The following is a 15,543-nucleotide window of genomic DNA, read 5'->3' on the forward strand; positions in this document are numbered from 1 at the left end:
AAACAAAACAAAAAAGAATATCAGAAAACAAAGACACAAGAGAATAGGGCAGATGATGAGAAATTACTTAATGGGAACAACATATGTTATTCAGGTGATGGACATACGGAAAATCCTGACTTCACCACTACAGCAACCTGTCCATGAAACAAAATTACACTTCTCTCCCATAAATTTATACAATTTTTTTAACTGTCCACCTTGAAGAAATGGCAGTAACAAGACCAAGTTGGAGTGAGCAATTCCAGTTGTGTCCTACATCTGAATCACTCAAATGGCCTTGATAATAACCAAAATAAAACATGCTGATATGCCAAATTTCTCTGAACATGGGTGTGGATAATAATATGTGAGCTACATACATTTGGCAGATTTTAAAAGCGATCTTTTAAAGAATAACTGAATGCCACTCACATATGAGAAAGTCAAGGTTTGCTGGAAATTATACTACTGGCTGAAAGTTTTTATGGGTATAACCATAAGGTTTACAAAAATGTTAAGGTCTTGTCATTGACCTGAAATGCTAGCACACTGTTAAAATGTAATTTCAAAAAGTGAATGTAATTTTAACGTGCTAAAAATTTCAGTAATGGAACTTATGTTAAAAAATAGTCATGATTAGTTGGAAAAGATTTTTGTTAAAATCTTGAATGGTGGTTATGGCAGCACAATGTGAAGTTACTTAATGCCACAGAACTGTACACTGAAAATTGGTTAAAATGGTAAATGTTATGTATATTTTACCACAATAAAGAATAAACTCCTAAAATAAATAGATAAAAGAACCATGACTATGGAATAGGCAGAGGAGATTCTTCTAAGTTTGGCACTACTATTCTGTACAAATAGTGTTCAGAGTCTATCAAGGATACTCAATCTTTCCAATTTTGTACTTCCTTTCTGGAGTAAAAGGAGTGAGACTCTTTCTTTTCACCAATAAACGTGCTGTGCGCTAAGATGATGCAGCCAATGATCACACTTATACGCAATGCAACCACTTTCAATATGCATGCCTAGAAAAAAGGACACAAAGTCATCCACATTGACCTCAACTTGATGTATCTTCTACCTCAGTATCTCAAACTGTGGTTCACAATCCAGATAGGAAGAAAGGAATAACTCATGAATTTGAGGTATTGCTATATGTTACCTCAGGTAAAATAAAATGGCTTTTTTTTATGATAGGAAAAATGAAGTTTTTAACTTTGAAAAACCAAAAGGAAGGGGGCATTAGATAAAACATCCAAAACTTAAAATTAACACTTAAAAAACAAGATAGTGTGGTACTGGCAAAAGGACATAAAAACAAATCAATGAACAGAATATAAAACCTAGAAGACGGCCCACGCAAATGTGGTGAATCAATTTTTCACAAAGGCGCAAAGGCAATTGAGTAGAGAAATAGTCTTTTCAACAAATGGTGTTGAAACAACTGAAAAACCATATGCAAAACAATGAAGCTCTTTACCAATACTTCACCCTTTATACAAAATTAATTCAAAATGTGTGTATCCAGTGTCAGACAACTATGGATCTTTTAGAAGACACAATAAGAGAAACAACTGTTATCTTGGATTAGGGGAAAAGTTTTTAGATATTACATCAAAAGCATGAACTATTAAAAAAAACTGATAGGGCCAGGCACAGTGGTTCATGCCTATAATCCAAGCCCTTTGGGAGGATGAGGTGGGAGGATCACTTGAGTCCAGGAGTTTAAGACCAGCTTGGGCAACAAAGCAAGCAAGACCTTGTCTCTACAAAATATTTTTTTAAATGAAGAAACTTGATAAACTGAGTATCATCAAAACTAAGAACATTTCCAGTGTAAAAGACATTGTTATAAGAAAAAAGAGACAAGATACAGACTGGGGAAAATACTTGTAAAACTTAGGTAAATAAGATAAATGATTTGTGTCTAGAATACATTTAAAAAACTAGGCTGAGTACAGTGGCTCAGGCCTGTAATCCCAACATTTCGGGAGGCTGAGGCGGGTGAAGTGCTTGAGTCCAGGGGTTCAGGACTAGCCTGGACAAGATGGCAAAATCTCCACTAAAAACACAAAAACCTGACAGGAATGCTGGAGCTTGTAATCCCAACTTCTTGGGAGGTTGAGAGGGGAGAATCACCTGAGCTCAGAAAGTGGAGACTGCAGAGAGCCGAGATCGTGCCACTATACTCCAGCCTGGACAATCAGACTGAAACAGACAGACAGAAAGACAGACAGACAGACAGACAGATAAGACAGACAGACAGAAACTAAAAACTCAGTAAGACAACAAACCACCTAATATTTTTCAAATGGGCAAAAGTTTGCTGTGGTTACTGTGGTTTTGAGAGACAGGGTCTTGCTCTGTCACCCCAGGCTGGAGTACAGTTGCAGGATCTTAGCTCACTGCAGCCTTGATCTCCCAGACTTAAGCAATCCTCCCAACTCAACCTGTAACTGTTATGTGCCACCATGTCCGGCTAATTCTTTCATTTTTTGTAAATATGACGTCTCACTATGTTGCCCAGGCTCATCCCAAACTCCTGAAATCAAGCAATCCTCCTGCCTTATCATTGCCAAGTGATAGGATTACTATAGGTATGAGCCACCATGCCTGGCCTCAAATGGGCAGAAGTTTTAAATGAATGCCACCTAACCAAAGAAAAGGTACACATGGTCAATAAAGACACAAAAGGATCTTTATGTCCCTAATGAAACATAATTAAGAAATGCAAATTAAAACCAAAATGAGATATACAGGTTACATTAGCTAAAACCATAAAAAATGGCAACACTGAGTGCTGACAAGGATGAGGACAACTGGAAATCTCACACATTGTTGTAGGGTGCAAAATGGTATAGTCACTTTGGAAGGCAGTTTGGCAGTTTCTTATAAAGCTAAACATACACTAACCATATGACTCAGCAATCCCACTCATAGGTATTTACCCAAGATAAATGACAACTTAAATTCACACAAAACCCTGAACAAAAATGCTTGTAACAGCTTCATTCATAATGGCCAAAAAAACTGGAAATGAGGCAAATATTTTCAACTGGCCAATCAACAAACTATGGTACATCCATATAACGGAATACTAGTAGATATTTAAAAGGAATTAACAATTAATAGACACAAAGATGAGAATGAATCTCAAATGCTAATTATTTTAAGAAAAGAAAGCTAGACTCCTGCCTGAGTAACAGAGTGAGACACTATCCCTGGGGGAGTGCAAGTGGCAGAGAAGCTAGACTCAAAAAAACTATTTAAGTCCATTTATGTGTACTCTAGTTATGACAAAACTGTAGAAATAGAAAACAGATCAGTGCCCGCCAGGGGCTAGAGGTTGGGGGGAAAGTTTAACCACAAAGGAATATAACTGGATAAATGGAAGTTTTCCTATCTTCTACATAGGTTACAAAAACCATTCATTTTTCAGAACTTATAAACTGTACACCTAAAATCAATGAACAGTCAGTTCCTCAAAAGGTTAAGCAATTGAGTCAACCTATGGTTCAGTAATTTCACTCATAGGTATGTATTCAACAGAACAATAAAACACATATCCATGTAAAACTTATAGATGAATGTTCACATCAGCATTATACATAATAGCAAGAAACTGGAGATAAATGTCCAACTGTTAGATGGATAAATCGTGGTATAACAATACGATGGAATTTCATTTGGCAATAAAAAGAAAGTGCTGACAAATGTACATTATGGATTAACCATGAAAACATAAGATAAGTGAAAAAAGCCAATCACCAAAGACTATATACTGTATGATTCTGCTTATATGAAATGTCCAGAATAGGTATGTCCATAGATACAGAAAGTAGAGATAGTGGTTGCCCAGGCTGAAGGGAGAAGTGAGAGGAAGGAGGGTAACTGCTAAAGGATATTGGGTTTCTTTCTGAGATAAACCAAACATTACAAATACTGTGGTGATGGATGCATGACTCTGGATATTAAATATAATTTAACTGTGCATTTGTACATTTAAATGGGTGAATTTTGTGGTATGTGAATTATATCTCAATGTTACCAAAAAATTAATTATTATTGTAATTTAAAAATAATATTAGAACTTCATGGGGAGACAAGCATCTTATCTGTTCTACCACTCTCACCCCACTACCAAGAATACTGCAGAAAGAAGTAATAAACTCAAAATGTCTCATCATCATGATCTGGTTCAATGGAATTTAAAAAGTATGACTTGCCAAGCACAGTTTCACATGCCTATGGTCCCAACTACCCAGAAGTCTGAGGCAGAAGGATCCCTTGAGCCCATGAAGTTCAAGGATGAAATGTACTATGATTATGCCAGACTGCTCTCCAGCCTGAGCAACACAGTGAGATCCCATCTCTTTAAAAGAAAAAAAAAAAGTAGTGTGGCTCATCCTGTGAATCTACACAAAGAGAACTGTTATGTAATAGTAAGATAGGCACCACACAGGAAAACAGCTGGGCCTGTGCGGCAAACAACATTCTTTTTCAATGACATGAAGAAAGCAATACAGGATCATCCACACTCCTGAAATCTTGCTTAACAACCTCACATGATGGAAACTGCCCAATCTGCTTTTTGACACTACTCCTGACAAACTTCTTTCTTCACTAATATCAACTAAATATCCTTTTCCACAGCCAGTAAGCCCAAATCAAAGTACGCTTATACTAAATCAGTGAATGAAGACTGTCAATATACCAAATGAGAGATTTAGTTATGGTACCTAGAAATAAGTCAGTGTATTTTCAGATAAAAAAGAGATCAAAGTTTAAAGGTAAAAATAACTTCACAAAGTGAAAAATCATGGTTATCAATGAAAAATATACCAAATTTTAATTAGAAAGTGCTCATAGCCCTCATCAATCTGACATGAAATGCAAGGATTCCATACACCTAGCATACTATACAGGAAAATCACTCAAATATCTGAAAGCAGTTAGCAAGTGTCCTTTTAATCTTTTCCAGATGGAACATTCTCTCTTCCCTTGACCACTCATCAAGCAGCAGATGTGATCATGTCAGACTAAAGTGGAACAAATACACTTTTCCAAAATCAGTATGATCCTTTATGAAAGCTTTTTCTACTTTTTATCTATCTTTGTTAATTCGTGTTGTCTGTAATAAACTATGTTGCATATCTTTTCTTTCATCTAAAACTCCAATGAAACCATACCTTATATACCTTATTCATACTCTACTTATCAATCAAGTGAATGTAAATAATAGATATTACATTTGTACCCATCATGATGATTCTGATGTATCTCATTCTGAAATCTAATTATAAACTTAATTTTCATCCAAGTTTTCCAGTAGTCTTTGCAAGGGTAAGAATTTCATCTTTTTATTTTGAGACTGAGTCTCACTCTGTCACCCAGGCTGGCATGCTGTGGCGTGATCTCGGCTCACTACAACCTCTGCCTCTCAGATTCAAGCAATTCTCCTGACTCAGTCTCCTGAATAGCTCAGATTACAGGCGTGCACCACCACACCTGGCTCATTTTTGTACTTTTAGTACAGATAGGGTTTCGCCATGTTGGCCAGGCTGGTCTCGAACTCCTGACCTCAAGTGATCCACCTGCCTCAAGCCTTCCAAAGTGCTGGTATTACAGGCATGAGCCACCATGCAGGGCCAACAAATTTCAAAGTAGAAACTTTAAAGTGAAATATAAAGGTACACAATCATAAGGATAACTTCTTTTTAAATTTATTAAAAGGATAATTTGATGACAAAGCAGGTAAATTCATATTCAAATGTAACCAATATTCTACAGGGAGCTCTTATTTCAATACCTAAACGCTATAATTCAGCACAGGTTTCAGAGTAACTTTTTTTATTTTTATTTTTTTGAGATGGAGTCTCGTTTTGTCAACCAGGTGGGGGCGCAGTCGTGCAATCTCGGCTCATCGCAATCTCCACCTCCCAGGTTGAAGCAATTCTCCTGTCTTAGCCTCCCTAGTAGCTGGGACTACAGGTGCACGCCACCACGCCCTCCTGATTTTTGTATTTTTAGTAGAGATGGAGTTTCACCTCATCTGATCTCAAACTCCTGACCTCAGGTGATCCACTCACCTCAGCCTCCCAAGCACCGGGATTACAGGCATGAGCCACCGTGCCCAACCTTTTATTGTATTTTTATTAGAGAAAATTTCACCATGTTGACCAGGCTGGTCTTGAACTCCTGACCTCAGGTGATCAGCCCACCTCGGCCTCCCAAAGTGCTAGGATTCAGATTCAGGCTTGAGCCACCACACTGGCCCAGAGTAATGTTTTCAAAATATTGTATTATTCAACCATTGTAACTGACACAAGCTTTTGTTTCTTAATGTCTGCATCCAGTCTATGCCAAAATACTTGACTTTCTCTGTTAAATGACGAAGAACATAAAACACAAATACACGTAGCTCATCTAAGACTGTACTTCGAACTAATCTTAGTTATCTTTCAGGAAAATGTGTTCAGGGCAAGAACTTTCTGGCTCTTATTAAATGAGACAATGAAAATTTAATGACATGAGCTATAAACGTAGCCTGTCACTGAATGTAAACATATATTTCAGGACAAAATGAACAATTTCTGTTGTTTTTAGAATATGTTGCACATTCCTGAGTACTAACAAACAGTGGCACTCTACGAAGGCATGGACTTTGAAGCTGGAAAAGACGAAAATTTGAATCCTAGATTCATTTCCCAGCTAGATTATCTTGGGAAAATGATGTGATCTCTCCAAACTTCAGTTTCCTCATCAATATTCTGGGATTGCTGGAAAGATTTAACAAAGTAAGGCTTATAATGGGCTTAGCACATACTCGGCAGTATTTCAATATTATAAATAGCACTTTCAAAAAATCATGAGTTTTCCTTTCTCTGGATTATCCAGGTGATACAGTCTTTAAGACATCTCCCCCAGGTAGTCTTAATTCCCTAAGAGCACCAACAGATTTCCTAACTTCATTCCTTAGAGCTTAGGAAAGCTACAATAAGGTTGGGCGCAGTGGCTCACACCTGTAATCCCAGCATTTTGGGAGGCCGAGGCGGGGGAATCACAAGGTCAGGAGTTTCAGACCAGCCTGACCAACATTGCGAAACCCCGTCTCTACTAAAAATACAAAAATTAGCTGCGCGTGGTGGCGGGCACCTGTAATCCCAGCTACTCAGGAGGCTGACAGAGGAGAATGACTTAAAAATGACTTGAACGCAGGAGGCGGAGGATGCAGTGAGCCAAGGTCATGCCAGTGCACTCCAGTCCAGGCAACAGAGTAAGACTCTGTCTCAAAAATAAAAATAAAATAAAATAAATAAAAGCTACAATAAAATATATTACAAGGAAAAGTAGGTCGTTGGGAGCAAGATCTAGATTATTGAATATACTTGTTCACACTGCCAGCTATCAAGGAAAATTATGGAAAAAAAATCATTTCCCCTTTTATTAGCAAAACTTTTTTCCAAAGTCCCCCACTTACACTTTTTGATTAAATCTATTTTTCCCCTTGAAGAATGATCTTATGAATATCAATAGCAACATAAAATACCAGCCACCACCACTCAGAAAATATAATTCTCTTCCTTCATCCTGTAGTCATCATTCTTAATGATATCAAAGTACACTAGAAACATTTTTCATCACTACCACTATTTGTAAATTCACAACCAATAAAAGTTGAAAAGCATTCTACAAGTCAATCTCACCACATGCAGAGCCAACCAAGACAGTAGGACCTCTAGTGAACAGCAATGAATAAACAAAATAAAATTTTGGATCACTAAGCAAAAAAGTGAACTACATTATCTTTAATTTTTGGTTATAACACTAACAAGAAGAATACAAACTTTTACATCCTTTATAATTTACTTCCTAAATTCAATTAAAATGCCCTAAGAAAAAAAATCCTATAAACTAGCAAAACTCTAAACATAATTTCTTAAGATACATACCCACATGAAGTCAATGTTACTTTACTTATTATTTCTGAGGTATAAAAATTCTACAGGCAGTATTTTCATTTCTCATTCTAGATACACCCAATTCCCATCAAAGATCTTTTCTTTCTTATAACATTCAGCAGCATTTCATTTCAAAATAAAACTCTGAAAGGAAAGCATGTTATAATAAAAACATCTTCAAATAGAAAGCTTTTCAGCACATTCTATGTATGTTCTTATGAAGGGGCATACTCACTTTCTTCCATAAATTTCAGCACAATGTAATCAGTACTTATCCAGTATCATAAGTCCAAATTTAAGAGTCTACCAAAAAAAAAAAAATGTTTTGAACAATCAAATGCCATTTCTCAAAGATAGCCAGCTTTTAAAAAGTAACTTTAAAATAAATGTGAGTGGCAAAAATCAGAAACATAAATATTTAGAAAAAGGGCTGAGTACAGTGGTTCATGTCTGTAATCCCTGCACTTTGGTAGGCCAAGGTGGGAGCAAGGCTTGAGCCCGGGAGTTCAAGACCAGTCTGGGCAACAAAGTGAGACCCATCTCTACGAATAAATTTAAAAATTAGCCAGGCATGCTGCTGCATGCCTATAGTCCCAGCTACTCAGCAGGCTGAGGCAGGGGTTTGCTTGGGCCTAGGAGGTTGTAGCTACACTGAGCTATGATTATACCTCTGTGATCAAAGCTCACTGCATTCCATCCTGGAGACAGAGCAAGACCTTGGCTCAAAAAAAGAAAAAAACCCAAAAAGAGAACAAAAGGGGCACAGAAGAGAACTACTTAAAATTACAACACAAAACATACCAGTAACCTTCTATCTTTAAAGTGATAGTGATCCCCAAGTCAAAGGAACTCATCTGTTATCTGACATGCAATCAATGACTACTGTTAAATTCAAGGCTAAAATCTAAATACTAACATCTATCACTTAACAGATTAACTCTTCCTCATCCACGCCAATGTAATGGAACATTGTGGCATAAAAGAGCAAGTGTTGTTTTATTTATTTGTTTGTTTGTTTATTTATTTTTGAGATGGAGTTTCGTTATTGTCACCCAGGCTGGAGCGCAATGGCACAATCTCAGCTCACTGCAACCTTTGCCTCCCAGGTTCAAGCAATTCTACCTCAGCCTCCTGAGTAGCTGGGACTGCAAGCCTCTACCACCACACTCAGCCAATTTTTGTGTTTTTAGTAGGACAAGGTTTCACCATGTTGGCGAGGCCGGTCTCAAACTTCTGACCCCCAAATGATCCACCTGCTTGAGCCTCCGAAAGTGCAGGGATTATAAGCGTGAGACTACCGGTGTGAGCCACCATGTCCAACAGATCAAGTGATATTTTAATAAGAAGAAACTTAGCGTCAGTTCTAATATATTTTGCTATATAAAATATTCAAGTATTGATAGGTATAAAAAATTCTAAAATTATATAATGCTTCAAATAAAACAATGCCATCAGATTGTGAACATTTAATCAAGAAAGCTGCTCCTCTTCTACCTTACTGATTTACCTCTCTCTGAATATCCCATTCTGCTCACATGAAAGTTCCAGACCATTACATCTCCAAGTCAGGCTAAGGTAGAGGCTTCCCTCTAAGCTGATAACTAAGTCCAATAGGATGCTGGATACTTCTAGCTTTGCTAATCAAACATAAAGAAAAATCTTGTGAAAACGCTTAAGTAGGCAATCTAGAGTCTCAAGAGCTACTGCCTGTAACAGAGAAAATTACATATGGTTTCTCTTAAAAAAAAACCACTAAAGTTGCATAGAATTCTAGATACGTGATAAGCCTAAAATATGTTCATTATAGGCCAGACACAGTGGCTCACACCTGTAATCCCAGCACTTTGGGAGGCGGAGGCAGCCAGATCACTTGAGGCCAGGAGCTTAAGACCAGCCTGGCCAGCATGACAAAACCTCATTTCTACTAAAGATACATAAATTAGCTGGGTGTGGTGACAGATACATGTAATCCCAGCAACTCAGGAGGCTGAGGCAGGAGAATTGCTTGAACCCAAGAGGTGGGGGTTGCAGTGAGCTGAGATCATGCCACTGCACTCCAGCCTGGGCAACAGAGCAAGATTCTGCCTCAAAAAAAAAGAAAAACTGACAACCCCCTGAGAAAGGGAATTAGGGATATGAATATTAGGAGACTTACTTTTCAATGTAGACACCCTTTTATCATGTTTGAATTTTTTATCGTCTGCCAAAAAACTACAAATATCCCCTTTTGGCTCTCTGAGCAGCACCATGGCGGTTGGCAAGAATAAGCGCCTTACGAAAGGCGGCAAAAAGGGAGCCAAGAAGAAAGTGGTTGATCCATTTTCTAAGAAAGATTGGTATGATGTGAAAGCACCTGCTATGTTCAATATAAGAAATATTGGAAAGACGCTAGTGACCAGGACCCAAGGAACCAAAATTGCATCTGATGGCCTCAAGGGTCGAGTGTTTGAAGTTAGTCTTGTTGATTTGCAGAATGATGAAGCTGCATCTAGGAAATTCAAGCTAACTACTGAAGATGTTCAGGGCAAAAACTGCCTGACTAACTTCCATGGCATGGATCTTACCCGTGACAAAATGTGCTCCATGGTCAAAAAATGGCAGACAATGATTAAAGCTCATGTTGATGTCAAGACTACTGATGGTTACTTGCTTCCTCTGTTCTGTGTTGGTTTTACTAAAAAATGCAACAATCAGATATGGAAGACCTCTTATGCTCAGCACCAACAGGTCCGCCAAATCCAGATGATGATGATGGAAATCATGACCCAAGAGGTGTAGACAAATGACTTGAAAGAAATGGTCAATAAATTGATTCCAGACAGCACTGGAAAAGACATAGAAAAGGCTTGCCAATCTATTTATCCTCTCCATGACGTCTTCGTTAGAAAAGTAAAAATGCTGAAGAAGCCCAAGTTTGAATTGGGAAAACTCATGGAGCTTCATGGTGAAGGCAGAAGTTCTGGAAAAGCCACTGGGGATGAGACAGGTGCTAAAGTTGAACGAGCTGATGGATATGAACCACCAGTCCAAGAATCCGTTTAAAGTTCAGACTTACAATAGTGGCAAATAAAAAGTCTTATTTGTTAAAAAAAAAAAAAAAAAAAAAAAATTTTTTTTTTAAAAAAAAAAAAAAAAAAAAAACTACAAATATTATGGTTTTAATACGTGATTTTAAATTGCTGAGTTAAAAGATGCATATCATAGGCCTGATGAAGATAACGGTTATCAGAAATATTCTTTTTACTTGTATAAATAAGTATAATGTGTCTACACTGATACCATAACAGTTATTGCTCAACTTAACTGGAAGGAGAAGGAAGTAGTTCAAGATAGTGAGGCTATGTAAACGTGATAAATTATTTTTAATTCAAATTTAACTCCTGTTTCTATAATATTTGAAGAAACATTCCTTTTAGAATTGATGTCATAGAAATTAATAGTGTTGTCTAATTTCTGATTTTATATATACATATATAAAATACAAAGTGCATGTATATAGGTTATGTATTTGTATATATACAAAGTCCCATAATCCTGCACAATTCCTACCCTTAAACAAACTCAACCATGACATGGGAAAGGCAGAGGGGAAGAGAGATACAGAGAAATGTGAACAGTGCCAACTCCTGTCTTCCCACTCAAGGAGCATATGCTCCAGAGTCAGCATGAGACTTGAGATCTAAACCAACTAATTTCTTTAGTTCTTAAGATCCTAAATGTGATAATGTGGAGTACATAATTTGCTATACAATCTGGCCTCTAAATAACAGTGATTTATCCTGTGCTCAAACAAGGAAGAAATATAAGCTGGGGAAAAAAAAACAAAAAACAAAAAACTGAGTGTACCCGACTCATAAGACACAGTACAGTATGTCTGATATGACTGCTTTAAAAAGGTTTTCAAAAGTAATTTTGACCCTATGCAGTTTCAGAATCAACTATCCCTCACACCAGTACACCACTGTGTACAAAATATCCCAACCACTCTCCCACTACTCAGTTTCCAACTTTGTTCCAGGGCCAAATCATATTCTCATAAATCTCTGCAGAGATCAATATAATGTAACGATTCTATCTAAAAGCAAATATGTTATATATTAATGAGCTATACCACATTTTTTTTTAATTCAAGAAAAAAATCCACTGGTTAAAATTGGTCTTTATACTACATAAAAGAATTCAGCTGGTCTTCTATTGCACAAGATATTAATGAGATTTGCAAAAATTATACAACAATACTATTCTTTTCCCTAAATTAAAAAAATTGACTATTTTCAATAAAAAATGTTACTTAACATATAGTTGGTTTATTAATTGTACACTTTTTTAAACAGTCCAATTATTAACTAATATGAAAGCTAATGGCCAGTATACAATTTTAGCCCTCAAATTCACTCAATTTCCTCTTTTATAATTTTTCTAAAATCCACCCTTATCTTCTATTTCCCAAGGCCATGACCACCACTCCAACTCAGATATTTATTTCTTCTCTTTTAGCCTCTCTATTTGCAGTAGCTGCTTAGATTTTCCTAACTGGGATCTCCTCCAATTAAATTCATACCGTATACTATTATCAGACCAGTCTTCATGAAAAACATTATAGTCATCAAGGAACAATCAAATGTTAGTTTTTACCACTAAGTACAAACCCTGTGATTTCAATTACCACTGTGTATAAGATCCCTCCACCTGAACCTATTTTTATACTCCACACCATGAAACCTTCCCTAAATAAAAAATACCAGTCTTGGCCGGGTGCAGTGGCTCACACCTATAATCCCAGCACTTTGGGAGGCTGAGGCGGGCAGATCACAGGGCGTAAGTTCAAGATCGGCCTGGCCAATATGGTGAATCCCTGTCTCTAATAAAAATACAAAAAAAAATTAGCCGGGCGTGGTGGTGCACACCTGTAATCCCAGCTACTCGGGAGGCTGAAGCAGAAGAATTGCTTGAACCCAGGAAGCAGAGGTGAGCCGAGATCATGCCACTGCACTCCAGTATGGGTGACAGAGTGAGAATTCATCTCCAAAAAAATAAAACAGACTCTGCCAGGCAGGGTGGCTCATGCCTGTAATCCCACTACTTGGGATTCAAGGCGGGTGGATCACTTGAGGACAGAAGTTCCAGATCAGCCTGGCCAACATGGCAAAACCCCATTTCTACCAAAAACACAAAATTTAGCTGGGCATAGTACTACGCACTTGTAGACCTAACTAGTCAGAAGACTGAGGCAAGAGGTTGCAGTTCAGAGGGGAAGGGTAAGTAAGAAGTTCAGTGAGATGGATATGACATTTCCACTAAGAGCCTAGACAGTCACTCTGCCTCCTCCAGATGAGCCCTACAGCCATGGGAAGATTTTGAGAACTTTATTTATTTTGAGATGAAGTCTCACTCTGTTGCCCAGGCTGGAGTGCAGTGGTTCGATCTCTGTTCACTGCACCCTCTGCCTCCTGGTTCAAGTGATTATCTTGCCTCAGCCTCCCAAATAGTTGGGATTATAGGTGCCTGCCACCATGCCCGGCTAATTTTTGTATTTTTAGTAGAGACAGAGTTTCGCCAACTTGGCCAGGCTGGTCTCGAACTCCTAACCTCAGGTGATCTGCCACCTCGGCCCTCCCAAGCCTTGGAGGCCCAAGAAGAATGGTCCTCCCATTCTTCTTGTTGAAGAATCCACAGAAGCAATTTAGTTCCAAAGCTGATTAGAACCCAAATGCCTGCTTTGCTTTTGTACTGGTAAAAGATTTTAAGGCAGGGATTATTAATAGGTCTTGGTCTGAATGACCAAAAAGATCATTTTCTTATGTGATGACTAGAAAAAAACAAACAAACATGGCACCAAAGGCAAGCCAGTAGCTCCCAAAAAGAGTACAGTCATTGCCTCAAAAATCAAATCAAAGTCCTAAAATCAAAATCCTCCCCCTCTTCTGGCCAGTCTATCCAGCTACAGTCAACACAGATTAGTCAGGTAAGAGAGGTAACAACAACCCAGATGACCCATGTTCAGGTGAGACACCTCATGTATGCAGAAAAAGGGGAAGGGGAAAAAAATGCGTAGAGAAGTAAATGCTTCATTTTTCCCTACCCACTCATGTTGCTTGGGAGACAGCTGATAAAATGAAAAATCTTCACTTTTAGAAAAAATAAGGTCTTATGGGACCAGTGTGGTGGTTGACACCTGTAATCCCAGCACTTTGGTATGTCAAGGTGGGATGTCACCTGAAGTCAGGAGTTCGAGACCAGTCTGGTCAACATGGTAAAACCCCCATCTCTACTGAAAATACAAAAAAAAATTAGCTGGGACCAGGCATGGTGGCTCACACCTATAATCCCAGCACTTTGGGAGGCCAAGGCAGGTGGATCACCTGATGTAGGGAGTTCAAGACCAGCCTGACCAACATGCAGAAACCCCGTCTCTACTAAAATTACAAAATTAGCTGGGTGTGGTGGCATATCCCTATAATCCCAGCTATTTGGAAGGCTGAGGCAGGAGAATCGCTTGAACCCGGGAGGTGAAGGTTGCAGTGAGCCCAGATGGCACCACTGCACTCCAGACCTGGTGAGAGAGCAAAATTCTGCCTCAAAAAAAAAAGGAAATTTGCCAGGCATGGTGGTGCACGCCTGTAGTCCCAGCTACTTGCAAGGCTGAGGCAAGGAGAATCACTTAAACCCCAGAGGCAGAGGTTGCGGTGAGCCAAGATCACGACGCCACTGCACTCAAGGCTGGGCAACAGAGTGAGACTCTGTAAAACGAAAGAAAAAAGGAAAAAGAAAGTCTTACTTTGAATCTTGATCCCTGTACTTCCTAAAATGGGAAAGTCATTTCATCTCACCAAACCTCAGTTTCTCATAAATGATAGCAGATGTTTCACAGAATTATGAGATAATAACTAAATGTCATCTTAGATACATTTGCTAACAGTGATATTCAATCTAAGAAAAAAGCATGCCATTATGGCAAACGTTATGAGATTAAAAATGTAAACTCTGATGTCAAGGTTCCTAATTCATATTCTGACTCCACCACTTACTACTTGTGGTGGAGACACGTTATTTTCTGAGCCCCAATTTTCTTATACGTAAACAGGAATATTAACAGTCCTTACACTTCATACAGTTGTAGTGAAAATTAAATAACATATGTGATATGCTTAATATAATCCCTAATAATTATAGTAAGTAAATAAGTTATAACAGAAAAAGTTTATTTCTCTTTGTCTCATTAAGATAACCAAGCTTAAGAAACAACAGCTGGAATGGCCTAATTCAGTGTATCTAAACTTTATGGTCTTAGAATCCCTTTACATCTAAGAAGTACCGAGAAACATAAACAGCTTTTGCTTAAACGGGTTACTTCGATCTATATCTGCCAAATTAGAAGTCAAAACTAAGGAAAAATTAAATATTAACTTATTCTAGGATAATAATAAGCCAACTGTATGTTAACATAAGTGATGTTTGTTTTGAGACAGTCTCACTCTGTCACCCAGGCTGGAGTGCAATTTTACGATCCTGGCTCATTGCAACCTCTGCCTTCCAGGCACGAGCAATCCTCCCTCCTCAGCGTCCCAAAGGGCCAGGTGTAAGCCACTATGCC

General features: G+C 38.1%; 1 protein-coding gene and 1 pseudogene across 7 annotated transcripts in view; one reads left to right on the plus strand and one right to left on the minus strand.

The window, feature by feature from the left end:
• EIF4G3 (eukaryotic translation initiation factor 4 gamma 3) overlaps window positions 1-15,543 on the minus strand; it is a 379,583-nt gene that overhangs the window by 296,410 nt on the left and 67,630 nt on the right. The gene's annotated exons all lie outside the window — the stretch shown is intronic.
• On the plus strand, window positions 10,153-11,058 carry LOC108287957 (annotated as a pseudogene). The gene has a single exon (XR_001818526.2). The product of XR_001818526.2 is annotated as a 40S ribosomal protein S3a-like (transcript).

Source organism: Cebus imitator, unplaced genomic scaffold (genome assembly GCF_001604975.1).
Source record: "Cebus imitator isolate Cc_AM_T3 unplaced genomic scaffold, Cebus_imitator-1.0 Scaffold15, whole genome shotgun sequence".
Taxonomy (NCBI): Eukaryota; Metazoa; Chordata; class Mammalia; order Primates; family Cebidae; genus Cebus; species Cebus imitator.